General features: G+C 37.2%; 1 protein-coding gene across 1 annotated transcript in view; it reads right to left on the bottom strand.

Moving 5' to 3' along the window:
• The window catches only part of LOC103039012 (collagen alpha-1(XXV) chain), a 318678-nt gene that overhangs the window by 165323 nt on the left and 137081 nt on the right, over positions 1–16274 (bottom strand). The gene's annotated exons all lie outside the window — the stretch shown is intronic.

Raw genomic sequence — 16274 nt, 5'->3', positions numbered from 1 at the left:
CCTTTTCCAAGCTTATTATGAAGAAAATGGCCATATTACTTTGAATCTACATTTAACGGAGGTAATGCAAGGGCTATTGTAATTTGTAACGAAGAAAATATACAGCCCTGGAAAAAAAATAACTTTGCTATTTATAGGTACATGCTTGAGTAAAATTAACATTGTTGTTTAATTTTATAAATAGAAATAAACATATATATATATATATATATATATATATATATATATATATATATATATATATATATATAAAGAAAACATTCATATTCATAAAGTTTTAAGAGTTCAGAAATCAATATTTGGTGGAATAACCCTGGTTTTTAATCACAGTTTTCATGCATCTTGACATGTTCTCCTCCACCAGTCTTACACACTGCTTTTGGATAACTTTATGCCACTCCTGGTGCAAAAATTCAAGCAGTTCAGTTTGGTTTGATGGTTTATGATCATGCATCTCCCTCTTGATTATATTCCAGATGTTTTCAATTTAAAAATATATTATAAAATCAAAGAAACTAATGTTTTTTAAATGGTATCTTTCATTTTTTCCAGAGCTGTGTTGTATATTTGTGGGTTTCTTTGCTCACTTGTAGGGCTGTGTGGAAGAGGCAAGGGATAAAATAGGACTGAACCACTGATTATAAGGGCAGAGCAGCTTTTATAAAAACGCTAAACACAATCTTTACCTATCACTGGTGCAGATCAGTGAGCTGTCTCGCTGCACTATTACCTGCAGAGTGTTTACAGAGGTTATCTGAAGAACACATGATACTGGGTGAAGATAGCAGGCTTGTGAGGAGCGGAATCTAAAGCTCAGAAGAATTTTGCATGACCTTTCTGTGCACTGTTGCTAATCCCTCAACCTTGGGTGAGCCACAGACCACAGAGGGAAAGAGGTCACATGGAATGATAGGAAAAAAGAGGTTAATAGACACCCTTTAAATAATAATTTATACAGTAAAATACATTTATTACATATTATATTAAGAATATAATAGAACTGTCTTACCATTTAAACTACAGTTAGTGAAAGCATTTTTCAGTGTATGGAATCTACCTATGCTGTTTTCAGTGAAAAAAATACAGAGATTCCACAAAAAGTGTTTCCACTATTCTGAATTCTGGTCAATATTGAAAATCAGCTGATTTCTCAAACTTAAGCAAGTAAATATTTTATTGAAATATGAACTTTACTTGAATCAGAGTTATTAAAGGATCTAGAGTTGGGAGGTTAATCAAAATTGTTTGATTAATAGAATTACTGTTTTAATGCATTTTTTTTAACTGGGATAATGGAGATTGTACATCTTTACATATAGAAGCTGCCAGAGGTAATCTCAGTAGATAAACACTTGTTTATGTCAGAAACCTGTAATGAACTGAAATGAAATGTGGCAGTGATTTATATATTTTACACTTTTCCTAAACTAAAATACAAGAAGTTTTTTTTAACTGTGTTTATTATAAAAGCTGTATAAAAGATGGAGCAGGCTGCTTACTATTCTCTATTAAAAAACAAACAAACAAACAAACAAAATTAGTAAAAAATGTTGAAATTTAATGTAAAAGACAGTAACAGTAACTGTAACAGCAACAGTAGTTTGCACAACACTTGTACAATGGTGCTGTCTGTTTACAAACAAAAAACTTAAGTTGTTATTTAAGAACTAAAAATCGTAAATCTAATCGAGGATTGCACATCGTTTGTTGTTTTATTTATTTTTTTACAATATCGCCCAGCCCTAACAGGATCAATCACTATCTGTTATTAGTTCTAAAACTCCTAATCTGGTCTGAAATATGCCACTCAGACTTTATACCACTAAATTTCGCTCAGTATCACAGAACAGAAAAGTGGAAGTTTTTTTTTCTAGTTTTGTTTAGTTTTATTACTTCCAATCACCAATTTTGTCCAAAAAACAAACAAACAAACAAAAAAAAAAAACAATATTTTTCATGGGGTGTTCTTTCAAGTCTAAATTATTTAAAATGTGTTATTTCAATTATTTAAACAATTATTTAAACAACAGATGTGTTTAAGCATTAACAGTATATAGAAGCAAACACTGACAAAACATCTCTTAATTTTCATGTTAATGTTTAAGATTTAAATCTGTTTTACATAAAAGTGGATATTTCTAAACAATACTCAACTATTTTGAGGTAGTTGAACATTTGTGGGCACATATACATTCAAACTGAGATTTTTAAGTCCAACAGTTTCTGACACTCACCATCAGTTTGTAGTGATTCCGCCTGGACTACCTTAGAGCTAAATCAAGTTCCCTTTTAGTTGTAATAACTTGATGTTTTAATTTATGTTAACTCAAGTTTTCATTTCCCATTACTTAAAAAAAAATTAAGCAAACCGGCTGCCGTAAAAAAAAAAAAAAAGGAAACTCAACTTATCCGGTCTTACAGTATATAAAAAAAAAAAAGTTAAATCAACTTCCCCATTAGTTGTAATAACTTTATGTTTTAAGTTATGTTAACCTAAGTTTTCATTATGAATTATACAGAATGTGATACGGAGGTGGCAGAGAGGTATCTACATTAGATATTCTTTGCCATATGAAATAAAAAAAAAGAGTAATTACTCTACTGCAAAAAATAATATAACATTTTGTTTGCTGACATTATTACATATGATATTATATGGCACAGCCCTAACTGAAATTTTCACAGTTTTAATGATCTATTAGCTGCAAACTGCAAAAAAAATTACCCTAATGGCCCAGATTGCCAGAAAATATTATCACATACATATTCCAATGTATTTTTGAGATAAAGATATTCAAAAAAATTAGGAGAATTATGGAGAATCGTATAATGCATAAGTGTTGGTTTAATATTTTAAATCTAATGAATACATGTGACTATAGAGATCAATAGCTGTAATTTACCGTAACGTATCTAAAGCATTAACATGTGCATATTAATGAATATTCTATATTAAAATACTTCATAAATATGCTGGCCTATGATTCATCTCAATAATAAGTATTCGAGGAATAGCATGGAAAAGCTTCAAACAAAACAAGGTCTAAAAATCATTAGTTTTGCTGTTCAGGACTAAATCTGGTACAGATTTCTGACTGATATATGTGATGGATGTGACTGTAAATCACATTTAAGGGTAAGAAAATGCCAACTGCTCATACAAATGCATCAGTGCAGTTGTTGAGAAGCAGTGAAGGGTATAACATTCTGAAAGGTGAATGTCTGTCTGTGTGTTTCATAGGTGTGTCTGACTGCTCATCCGGTAAATACCTAGCTATGACTCAGTGTAACCAGTGAATGCTGGTACTCTCGTGCACACACAGCTGCACACACACACACTCTCTCACTCACACACACACTTACACCGTTAAAGACACAGCAAATATTTTTATGAATGACATCAATTCACTTTTTCTCCTACTATGTTTGGATCAGGAACTTGAGGAGCACTTTCTGAATAGTCTCTTTGTTTCTGAGGTTAATAAATATTGTATTGTTTTGTTAAAGTGACTCACAGTTTATTCTCTTTATTACTATGCCAACTGTGATTTGTGCGCTACTAATTTGTGTGGCGATTAATGTGGCACATGACATTTGATTAAACCGTTTTAATACTGATGGAAACACTTGGTAGACCTTATATTTTGAAAAGCAAATATACACTGGAAAGGAGACATTCAGTCAACAGTAAATTAGTCTTGGCAGATTTCATCAGTAAATCATGTCACTCTCGTTGACTTTTCATTGAAATAAAGCTAATTTCACAGTGCTAGTCCCAATAGATTTTATGAAGCTTATTTTGGCCCGAATCTAGTCGTGATGATATAATCAGCCATGTGACTCCAACTAATTAAAACCAGGGTCTGGCGTTTCTTGCTGGGTGTGTGTACCTACGTTCAGTCTCTAATGTTCTACACTGCCTCTTCTTCTCAGAAGAATGAAGATTTAGCTCTCTAAATTGTATCTAAATTCATTTCAGCCCAGTTCAGAGTGAGCAAAAAGACTGAATTATCTATTAAAATGTAACAAAAAAAGTTTTTAAAAAAACCCAGTCGATTAACCAAATGTAATACACTTTATGCATCCTACATATAAGGACCCAGTCACATACTAAAAGCCTAAGTTAAAATTAGAAGTGCTTTTCCAAAATGGAGAAAATTATTACACCCAAAAAAGAGACAAAGTTGGATGCAGGATTAGCAATAATACAGATCTATAAATGGTGTAAAATCTGTATAATGTAACTGTTTGAGTGATACAGTGGTGCTAGCCATTTGGGTGCTCTAAGCACAAATGCTCCCATTTGACCTCCCTTCACTCCAAAATGCTACTGTAAAGTAACGTAATACTTATGTCATTATTAATATAGAAGGGGTTCTTCAAGAATTTTATAGAGTCATTTGATAACAGTTTGATTTGCTAGTTTTATAGCACTCCAAATTCTGGTTTATGAACAACCGAATAGGCATTTTTCCTAAGTTTCACTTACCATTACTCCAAATTGCTACAGTTATATCACTTAAAACATAAATTTCCTGAATTTCCTTCTTGAATACAGGAGAAAGAGATATTTACACATTTAGTTATCTGTTATCTTTTATAGGATTCCAAACTAATTTTATTACGGCATTTATATGACCCTCTTATCTAGAGCGACAGAATGCAGAATGGTCACCCAGAGCAGGAATTGAACCCCAGTCTCCCAAATGATAGCGTAGCTAAGGAATATTTTTACACGTGTTCTTCAAGACTTCAGAGCCTGTTTTTTTTGGTGCCCCTTGAACAATTGTCTCTTCACCTGCAGCTGATAATACTAACTTGCTAGCATGCTAGTTCCCCTGCTCATTTACTGATTGTTTCTGAAAACAAGGGTGTTCAAAAGAGTTTTTCATGTTTTTTGTTGGAGTAACTGTCTCTACTGTCCAAAGAAATGTTCTATCAGATGCCATGAGCATTTGATGAGGTATTTAAAGAGTATTAGTGTGGTCAGGATTTTGGGGAATCACAACTTCAGCTCCTCCCTAATCCCATCCCCATTTCTTTGCAATAATTGGCCTAAATTTCCTTCTGGATCAATAAAGTATCTGTCTGTCTGTCTATCTATCTCTTTGTATGTCTATAAAAAAGCATTGGATGGAGCACCATCATTCTAGACATCACAGATCCACTACTTTACAACTTATTGCTTTTGGTCTTTGTACACTTCTAGTCCATGCCTGGCATTCGATAAAGCATAATCCCACCAGGTTCATTTTTTTATCTGCTCCAGAGAGTCCAGTTATATAGGCTGTGCTTTTTTACAAGGACTAGAAAACCTGTTGACTTTTTTTTCTGCAAATTCGTATTTGTAACATATAAGTATTGTTGAAACTGCACGTGTCATTCATCCGACAGGCTTGACAAACTTGAAACACTCACCCTCTTTTCACCCAGAAATCAGGAGCCTTACACAAGCAAGCTGTGACTTCAAGAAGACCTTTCTTCGCCTTCAGAGATCAATGCCCTTCTCCTTCAGCTGAGCCAAGGGCTGGGATATTTGAAACTCACCCTGCGAGCACCGCGCAGTGTAATTATCCTCCCTACAGAGCCCACTGCCGACCAATTGTAGACAGAGAACACTCGTCGCTGGTGAAGGTCAGTAATAAACTGATCGATGGCCAAGCTGTTGCTTCACTGGTTAAGTTAAATTGGCTGGGGTGAAAAGCTTCACTGTGTCTATCAACACACTCTGCTTTATGTGGACTACTTACTCTTTTAGTGCTGATGCTCTCTATCTACCCGTCTCTAAGGACATGTTTACTTATTAGACCAAGGGCACTATTGTACACCCTGAGCAAGGTGCGTTGGGATGCTCATTGCTACATTACACCCCCTTAACAGTGTATTTAATGCCTTGCGCCCACTTTTTTAGGTTAGAGTCAAAGATTAGGAATATATCTACACTGATAAGTGTGTGGTGATCTGGAAGTGAGGTGTGTTCAGGTACATTTCTGGCATGTTTCTCTCTTGTTGGCAGGAAATACAGGTGTGCCACTGACTGAATAAAACCCTGACAGCAGTCGACAGTCAGCCACCCAATCCTGTTTAGCCATGCAGGAGTGCCGTCAGTGCGCGAACACCCCTGCTTGCTAAACACAAACTCTGGCACACTGCACTGCAAAAACCTGACTTTTAACTCAACAATAAACAAAACAAAGAATAAAAAATAAGCTGCTGTCGTACGTTTTAGTGTGAATGCACAGGACAGTTTACTCAGATGAGACATGCAAAAGTGCAGCGCTGTTAAGATACGAAAGCGGCAAAGTCAGAGCGCACCTGACTTTTCCACAATTAAGAGATGAAGCTGCAGTTTTTAGAAATGGTATGATTTATTTCTAGCTTAATATATGCTTTATACCACTGGGTGTTTGTGTCGAAAGTGCTGAAACTTTTCCTTTGTCCTCGGACTGAGCAAAATGTTTAGAAACTATGTGCGGGTTAGTCTATGGTAGGTGCTGGTAAGCAAGGTAAGATGGATAAACACTTCAGAAATGAGTAGCGTTTTTAGATATTTTAGATTAAAAAGATAAAATGTCTTTATGTAAAATCGCAATAACTCCATTTTTAAAATTGCATTAAAACTGTAATTCTAATGAACCGAATGAATCATGAAAATCACCCAGCACTAATTGATAGTTATATAATTGCATTTCAGTAGTATAAAAAAAGGACTTTAGACATCCAAGGACACCTGCATGTCTCTAAGGTGTGTCTGATTTACAAACACTGACAGACTGAAAACAACAGGCCTTTTGTTGTGTCTGAAATTGCAGTTACTCAGGCTAAAGGATCGTTTGAACTTCACACTATTTTAACAACAATACTCCCCTGGAGACCCAGCTGCTAACCTGTTACGTCTAAAATGACCAGACAGACAATTAGCCGGACAGATGGCTAAAGGCATATCACATTATAGTCTGGACCAGTAGCTGCTTTTTTCTGCTTTATGGAACAGCAGCTGGTGGGGGTATTCCTCTGTGGATTGCATGTGTGAGCTGAGGGGTGTGTTTATAGGTGGACATACATATGTGTCCAATAATTCAGGCAGTCAGCTGCAAGGTAGTGCCTAAGGGTCTGAAGTGGCAAGATGACCACTCGACAATAATAACTTTAGAGTTTTAAAGGCATACATAGTTCTGTTAAGTGTGTTTAAGTTGTTTCATTGTCTGGATGATTTGTGCAGTCCCCTCCAAAAGTATTGGAACAGTGAGGCTGATCCCTTTATTTCTGCTGTAGATTGAAAACATTAGAAATTAAAATGAAAAGATCTGTATTTCGGCACCGAGTGGTCCAGCGGTGTAAAGCGCTGCCACTATGAGCGGGAAGTCACAGGTTCGAATCCCAGCTCATGCAGCTTTGCCAACAAGCTTCCGGCGCTCAGAGGGAGCATAATTGGCCTTGCTCCCTCCGGGTGGATAGATGGCGCTCTCTCCCCACATCACTAAAGTGTGATGTCTGCAGCACGGGTCGTCTGTGAACTGATGTATTTAGAACCGAACCTCTGCGCGTTCCTCCAAGTGCGATGTGATGCAACTCGGGAATGCTGCATCAGCAGCAGCTGGAAAAGAAGCGGTGGCTGGCTTCACATGTATCGGAGGAGGCATGTGTTATTCTTCACCCTCCTGGTGTGTTGGGGCATCACTAGTGATAGGGGGAGTCCTAATGAGTGGTTTGGGTAATTGGCTGTGCTAAATTGGGGAGAAAATGGGAAAACTGATCTGTATTTCCATCGTATTTCCATCTAGATCTGATACACAGTTAAACCCACCTATTTTTCTTGTGAGCAAAAGTTTTGGAACATGTGACCGTTAGGTGTGTTTGTTGCCTACATGTGTCCTCCTACATTAATTACTTAAACAATAAACAGGGCTCAATTTTTAGATTTGAGTGTTATCTGTGTAGACTGTGACTTTATAGTTACAAATAGGAACCAACATGAAAACCAGAGATCTTTCTATGAGTGAAAAATACTGTCTATAGCCAGAACAACTGTTTGGAATGTCCTGAAGAAGAACGTCGTCACTGGTGTACTAAATAACAAACATTGTGAGCTCTGTAAAGAAAAACCCTAAAACATCTGTTAGTGACATCAGCAACAACTTCCACAGGGCAAGAGTGAATATATCACAATCTACTGTTCACAAAAGACTTCATAAACAAAAGTACAGAATCTTCACCAGACGATGGAAAAAAAAGAGACAAGCCTATGGACTGATTATAGACTAATGAGACAAAGGAACCCTTTTCCAATGTGATGGAAAGGCTATGAAAAGTTAGGAGAAAGTAAGGACCTGCTCATGATCTCAAACATACCAGCTCATCTGTGAAACACAGTGGAGGTAGTGTCATTGCTTAGGCTTGCATAGCTTATTCTGGAATGGGCTCATTAAACTTGATTGATTTACAGTGAACTGAAGTTTACAGAAATTTATGTATGTGAATTTAAAAAAAGATGAAACCAAACTGATTGGGAGATTCTTTATCATGCAGCAAAACACAGCATGCAGAAGGTGATGTCAGTGGGTCACAGATTTGACCCAATATATTTCCATGTTTTTCATGACTTTTCCATGCCTTCCAGGCTACTTTTCATGACCATATGATTTTTAAAACATCAGCGCAAACATGGACAATAAAAACTAAATCAACTAAAACTCTAAAACGAAATTATTATGATTATAGTCAGCATAAAATGAATCTGACACACAATCTTTAAAAATAAAATGTGTGTCAGATCCTGAGAGCTCCATTGTTTAGTGCTAAATTACTAAATTAACTCTGAGCTGATGTATTTTGTTAGCTCAAAAACGATTTTCTCCATGGATAAACGGAAACACAAAGATTTGTAGTTCAAATATCCGAGACTTTTTTTAACTATCTGGGTATTTTTTTTCCAAAACTCATCCAGTCCTGGAAATTGCTATTTTCAAATTCCATGATTTTTCCAGGTTTTTCATGACTTTACGAACCCTGATTTAAGCTCATCTGTTCCAGTAATTTTGCTCATAAGAAAAATGAGTGGGTTCAGGTCTTCTGAACTCTATATAAGATCGAAATGTAAATACCTGGAAATAAAAGCTAAAATGTTGATCTCTTGTCTCATGTTCATCTTTTAATGTCAAACCCAAATGTTTTCAGTCTACAAACAGAAATAAGGGATAGGTCTCACTGCTCCAATACTTTTGGAAGGGACTATACATACAGACTAAAAACAACATCTGCTTCTGAAATTGTATTTCCTAGTTTTTAAGTGTCTGAAGAAGCAAGGCGCCCAACAAGAGGAACAGTTGCTTGAAAACTTCTGGGCATTGAATGGTACTGTCACTAACCACGCCAAATGGCACACACTACAAGGATCGAGTGATGCCAGTCCAAATACGACTTCTTATCCATGTTTGAAGTACTAGAGAGCTCTACAAGATCAGGTGGCCATGTTGGCTGTTAGCAGTAATACTATATGTAAGCCTTAACTTCGACATCTTAGGACTTTTGGCTGACCTTACACACAGCCTTTAATCTTATGAAGATGCGCGAGGCATTTTTTCAGCGCTTGTGAATACTAGCATAGTGTCACACCAATGGTACGTGCTGTAAAGAGTAACGTCTACAGAAAAGATGATGTTCAATGATAAAGAAATTAATTGAATATGTTTTTCCAATTGCTTTCCAAGCTGTTTTATGCTTACGAGCCCTATCATATACCCTGTGCAAAAGACACGTCGAGACACTTTACACCCCATCAAAAGTCAAAAGTATTTTCACGCCTTGATTTTAGGAATAAATCTACACTGATGGGTGTGGTGGTCTGAAAGTGGGAAGTGTTCAGGTAAATTTCTGCCGTGTTGCTATTTTACTATAAACACTTCAACCATAAATAGAATAAAGAATAAAATAACATTGATGTTCTCTTAAATGAGCTGCTGGCATAGATACCGCTGTTAAGATACCAACATGCCAAAGTCAGAGCTCACCTGCCTCTTAAAGGGAATGACAAGTGACACACTGATTGGTTTATTTTTCTCACTATGCCCAAAACACACCAATGATTAATTAAGAGAATTATTACATGCCTTTTGTGTGTTTCGAGCTGCACAAGGCTTATTTTTGGAACCTTCATGATACCAAAGATACACCAACATGCCCTAAATCCAGCTGCGCAATCCACAATTGATTGTGCTTTAAATCAATAAAATAGGGCCCATTGTGTTTTTAGACATCCATTCTCCAACAGCTTCTCAAAACATTCAGGTAATGTGTTGTTATCTATGCTACATGTCCATTTTTTGGGGGGGAAACCAAAAGTTTTCATCTAAGTTAAGTTGTACCCAATGCTGGTACACATGCAAAATGCACACACATGGCTTTTCTAATCCTTAAGCACTGCCAATAGAACAGGATAGAATGGCCCTACTGGCACCATGCCTAATGCCAGATGTGAGCTAGAGGGGTATAAAGCCTCCAGTATTGAGCTTTAGAGCAGTGGTGGAACTGTGTTCTTTGTATTAATGGTGCTCCATCCAGTTCTTTTAGGGATGAGTTAGGGAGCAACTTGGGGATAAGGTGGGGTGGTGATCATTCAACATTCTAAGCTCACTAATGCACTTGTATTGCCTCAATAATGCACTTGTCACTGAATACAATCAAATCCTCAAACCAATGCTAAAAAAGCAGGGCAACAGGGATGGCTTTCTGTTTTGTATAGTTTTATATTTTTCAAAATAAGGTGTGTTCAGGTCAATTTCTGAAATATTGCTGAATACAACTTAGACAGACATCAACCGTCAGACGTTCATTGCTATCTTGGCAGTAAATTGTCACAAGACACATCCCCTACACGCATAAGCACCCATTTGTTATGCACACATGGACATGCAGCAGTGCACAAACCCATAGTGCATGCCTGTTGGCAGCTTTGCAAACATTTCCATCAACAATAAACAAAATGGACGAGCGTAAACAAGCAGCTAAGTTTCCTCAGTGTGCTACCTACGTCCCTCAAATAGCAATGCTCCAAAGTCAGAGCGCACCTGGTAAGTGAAACACTGATTGGTTTATTACACATTATGCTCAAAACACACATAATTAAGTGAATTAGTACATGACTTTTGCACATTTTGAGCCATGCAAGGTGTATTGTTTCTGTTGTTACGGTAGCAAAGACACACTGACACGAAAAATCTAGCTAAAATCACTAAAATAGAGCCTATAACCTAAAAAAAAAAAAAAAATTGAATAATGATGTAATCATTCAATAGAAACAAATCAACCAACCTGCCTGAGTATCTGTGATCTAAACACCTGTGCTTAATGTCAAGAAGACTTCAGGCTAGCATCCTTATTTTAGTCAAGAACTCATTCAATTGCCAGAATGATTATAATTATAATTTCTAATATAATTTTTAAACATGGGTGTTATTACTGTGTTTCTAATGGATACAGATTTGATCTTATCCCAAGTCAGGCACATTAACGAAACACAAAAGAGCTGCAGAGCTTTGCAGGGTAAGTATTTCTTTCTATGCTATAGGAAATACTGTGCCAAATGCCAAGAATTATTGACTCTATGAAACAGCTTGGAAGGAAATCTGCTTGTGCAAAGCAGCAGATCAGAATGAAAGGTGAGTTAAATTAGTCAGAACTGCAGAAGTTTATTTCCTGGAAGCCCTCTGTCTGATTGCTGTAAACACATTCCAGAGTTCTCATGCATTAAACAATGAGCAGATCAAAGCAGTGGCACTCTGAACAATCAGCGCTGCCCAAATGCCACCAATTAAACCCTCCATCAGCCGCAGACGTGACTGATGTCTCTGTCGGAAATAATGGCGAGCTCTGCCCAACCAGCCGAGAGCTAATTTCATTGTCAGGGTCCGGCTGACACATGGGTCTCGGCTCCCGTTTCCAGCCTCTGGTCAGCTCCGGGACAGTGGGGCCCACGCTAAGTAATTAGCACAAACCGTGTGCGTGCACCACGCAGGTTATAAACGCTGCCCACTCATCACGCTCATGCGGCTCTGTCCGTATTCAGACCATAAACCCAGAGGAAACTCAGTGACCCCTGTGATTTTAGCCTCTGGATTTGTTTGGACAGGAGAAAGCTGTGTTTAATGGGCTGTGGTGTCGTTACACCGCTGTAATAGTGATGACAATGTGATGAACTTGACGCCGCGTGAACCTGCTCAGCAGATGATCGGACCTGACGTTCCATTTGCTCAAGGTCTTTCAAGTTAAGGACGTTTAATGTACTGCCGCAGTAGCTCGTGGAAGGTGTTTCACGAGCCTCAACCACATGAAAAGCCGAGAGCGTCTCTGAGCATCAGGCTGGAGCTGTAGGCCCTGACCGCTTCTCTCCTCTGAAGCTGAGGGATGAATTTCTGCTGAATACTGAAAGGCCGTAGTGTCTGGGCCTCTCAGTGGCTTGTGAGTGGAAAGGAAAATAAAGTGCCATCGCTACATCCTGAGCTTCATCTCGCTGACAGTCCGCCAGGTCTCCGTTTATTTTCCCTCCTCTCAGAAAGCCCTCCACAGGTACCCCAGAGACCAACTGTTTAACCAGTATCCCCCTCATATCTAATATCACGCTCACTGCCCAACACCTGTGTTGACTTCAGCCAGAGAGGAAACCTCTCCAAACATGGGTGAGGAAACTGCAGAGTTTAATAGATTAATGGATATATATATATATATATATATATATATATATATATATATATATATATATATAAATTATGTTTCTCTCACTGGTGAACTGCAAAAAAAAAAAATATATGAGGGGGATTATATATATTATATATATATATATATATATAAAATATATAATATAATCTGTAGATTAAACTCAGAATCAAATCATTAGTTTCATTACTTTGATTTCACAGGTATTTTTCAACTAAACTAAGATTTAATTATGTCAACAGCAATGCATTAAAGAACAAAAATGTATCAGAAAACTATAATCTTTAGAATTAAGGATGATATTTTCTGTAGTATTTTGGTCATAACATGGTCAGGATGCATCATCAGTTTCAGTCAGTATTTTTCTTTTTTTATTAGAACTATGTGGTACTTCAAGGAAACCTGTGTGGGTTGTGTTCTCTGAATCCGCCCACTGCTTTTTCCCCACTCCCATTTCCACACCCCAGGTTGCCAGGTATAGACAATAGCACACATGGAATAGAAACAGGGGAGCTGGCTATTTCTTTTTCTGCTGAACAGGTAATCACTGTGCTTCTGTACGGCTGCTAAACACAGCTAGCGTAAAATCGCTGGACATTTTTTGACTTATCAGCTACAGAGTAAGACTCATCCTCACTCATCCCACTGTCTGTCAATCTGGCAACCCGCGTGAGCTTTTCGTCTAGAGAGGAGTGTGTGGAGCAGAAAACTCTATCCAGTGCTTGAAATTGGTCTCCTATAGCCATTCCACACAGTTGCTGTTCCTTAAACAAATTATTGTTTTTTTATAAATAACTACATGTTTAAAATGAATTATTCTACCAAATTTGACCCCAACATCCTGTTTAAATTCACTCATTTTACAGAGCCTGGTTGAGTATTAGAAGTTTTATTTAGCCATATCAACATGTTTATACTGATGAATTCAGAAGGCAGATTACTTTTTTTTTTTACTTATGCTGAAATATAGATGAAGTCTATGGATGAAATTTGTGCTCCACTTTTTCTTTCTCTCTTACTTACTCACACCTTCTTCCTTTTTCATATTTTGCATGATGATTCAGACTTTTTAAAAAATCATCTGGTACACAAATGACAATCTGTGTTCTAATTAAACTCAGAAAAATGTATACAAAATTGTATTGGTATTCTTATTTTTTAAATAAAATAAAGAAGACTTAACCACAGTAACAGTTCAAACCACACGTCTCATATTTTTTTGCCAACACTATAAGCGAAATCTTGTGGTAACACAAGACTGAGCAACACATGGTCAACCTCAGCAACACAGAATAGAGGTAACTTGCTCTTAAATCCTACAACACTGAGACTTGGTAGCGACCCAATATATAAAATACAAATTCACACCCAAGAGAAAGTAGCTTCACATGACAAAGAGTGTAACACTGGGAATATGGTGCCAGGGGCCAGTGGGAAAGATCCACTGTTAAAAGAACCTTGACATATGCATAGTAATCTAAAGGTTGGTTGAATGCAAAACATTTTCAAGTTCATGTTTATTTAGTAGTAGTAGCTGGAAAGTTCTCTAAACAAAATAATACTAGGTGAGTAAAATGAAAAATAACTTTTTAGAGTGTGATATTCAGAGATATTCAGACTTTATGAAAACGTAATGTGGTCCAAAGAATTTAAGTAATGAGCACGGCTGTTATTTCTGTAATCTCTAAATAGCTTTCTCGCCTATAAAACCCACAAAAATCTGATCTACAGCTGCCATTTCAAGCTATGAACTCTCCAAAAAGAGGGATATTCATGAACAGATTCAATCGCATAATAATAATTACAGCTCCCAGAGTTCATCCCTAAGGTAAAGACTGAAGTGAAAAGGCTAAAGTGAATTTAATGTACATCCATTGGCTTTTTACAATGTCAGTGTAAAAGAGGTCGTAAAATAAAGGTCTGTGAGCTGTGCCAGGAGAGGCTTGTGAACACATCTGAATGTGTTCCGAACACAAACCACTTTGTTTCCAATGAAAGTAATAGCACTACATATTGCATGACAAATTTCCTCCTTCGTTTGGTTCGTAACGGTAGGGCAGCGGTATGAGTTCCTCTGGCACAGGTCTAGCACTGGTTCCAGTCCAGAGGCCATGGAAACACAATTACCGTCTCTTTGTTACGCTACCTACACCTAGCTAAGGAGGGTTTTAGTGATTACGCACGTCAAAACAGCTAGCGCACGACGTCATCAGCCTCTTTATGCCTTCTTATTTTCCAACCGTGAACACCAACGACTCCATAACCAAAACAGACCTCCATCAGTTAGAATGGCAGATATTCCAAACTTGCTTTAGACAAAGAAAGAGAAGGAGAAGGGAGTGGCCATCGTTCATCTAACCTAATCAATCACTGCGTAATGCAATAAGCAGCAGATATTTGCCTAATTCAATTACACTGGTAAAGAGAACAAAAAAGAAACAAAGAAACTGTAAAACAAATCTTAACTTTACACAAGACCTGCAGGTATTATTACTTTTTTATTATTATTATTTTTTATATATTGTCTGGAATCTTGACATTCAGAATAATGATCTATAAATCTGCCTTTCCCTTCCGTTTTCTTGTTCGACTCTAAATCTCGCAATAATAGAATAAATCTCGATGCTTGTTATAGAAAAGAGCAGGGACGTCATTAGCTACTGGCAGAAGAAATGAGGCTCCTTTCATTCTGTTTGCTGGTAAATCAGTCTGATCAGTTCAGAGGTCAAAACACGGTGAGTTCTCAGGTGTGTCTCTAGGCACATGCTCGCAGATGTTACTACTAAGCCATTGTTTTGGCAAGATATTGATGGTATCATACGTATCACGATAAAGGGATTACAATTTAATATATTGAATATATAAAACTGTCCTACTATAATAACACACATTCATTTTTATCAACTCTGACTAAAAGAAAAGATTACTGTATTTTTCAAACTATAAGGTGCACCTAAAATCTTTTCATTTTCCCAAAAATTGTCAGTTCACCTTATAACCCAGTGCGCCTTATGTATGAATTTTACAAGTTAGGTATTAAGGAGCAGTAAGGTCACTCTGCTAAAGTACAGCTTTATACAGGAGTTTCAGTTTAGTTCTCCACTGCCGAAGCTGGAGCAGCATTAGCATTAGCCACTAACCAGGTTAAGCGCCAGTTCTTTCGACGTTCTGAGGTAAGCATTATCGACCTATAGCCTGCTGCTAACACCGGCTAGCACTGCTGGAGCAGCATTAGCATTAGCCCTGGTCAGTGTTGTGCCAGTTCACAGCTTTTCTGAACTAGTTCAAGTTCAAAGTTCACAATTTTAATTCTGAACTAGTTCAAAGTTCAGTTCATTTTACTTTCTTCATGAGATATTCAAATAAATACTTTTTTTCACACTACAAGCTAGAAATCCCTATACGTTCTTTGAAACTGCTCATTGTAGACATTTGCTCATGACACTGCAATTGTGGGATTCTTACCAAGTGATAAAAATGTTCATAAGGAGAATCTGTGTCTGTCTCCGTGCCATCACTTCCACTTTTTTATTGCAGAGCTTTCTCTCACTCCCGTCATTGGT

This window comes from Astyanax mexicanus, chromosome 8 (assembly GCF_023375975.1).
Source record: "Astyanax mexicanus isolate ESR-SI-001 chromosome 8, AstMex3_surface, whole genome shotgun sequence".
NCBI classification, from domain to species: domain Eukaryota; kingdom Metazoa; phylum Chordata; class Actinopteri; order Characiformes; family Acestrorhamphidae; genus Astyanax; species Astyanax mexicanus.
This window is presented reverse-complemented; position numbering and strand designations above follow the sequence as displayed.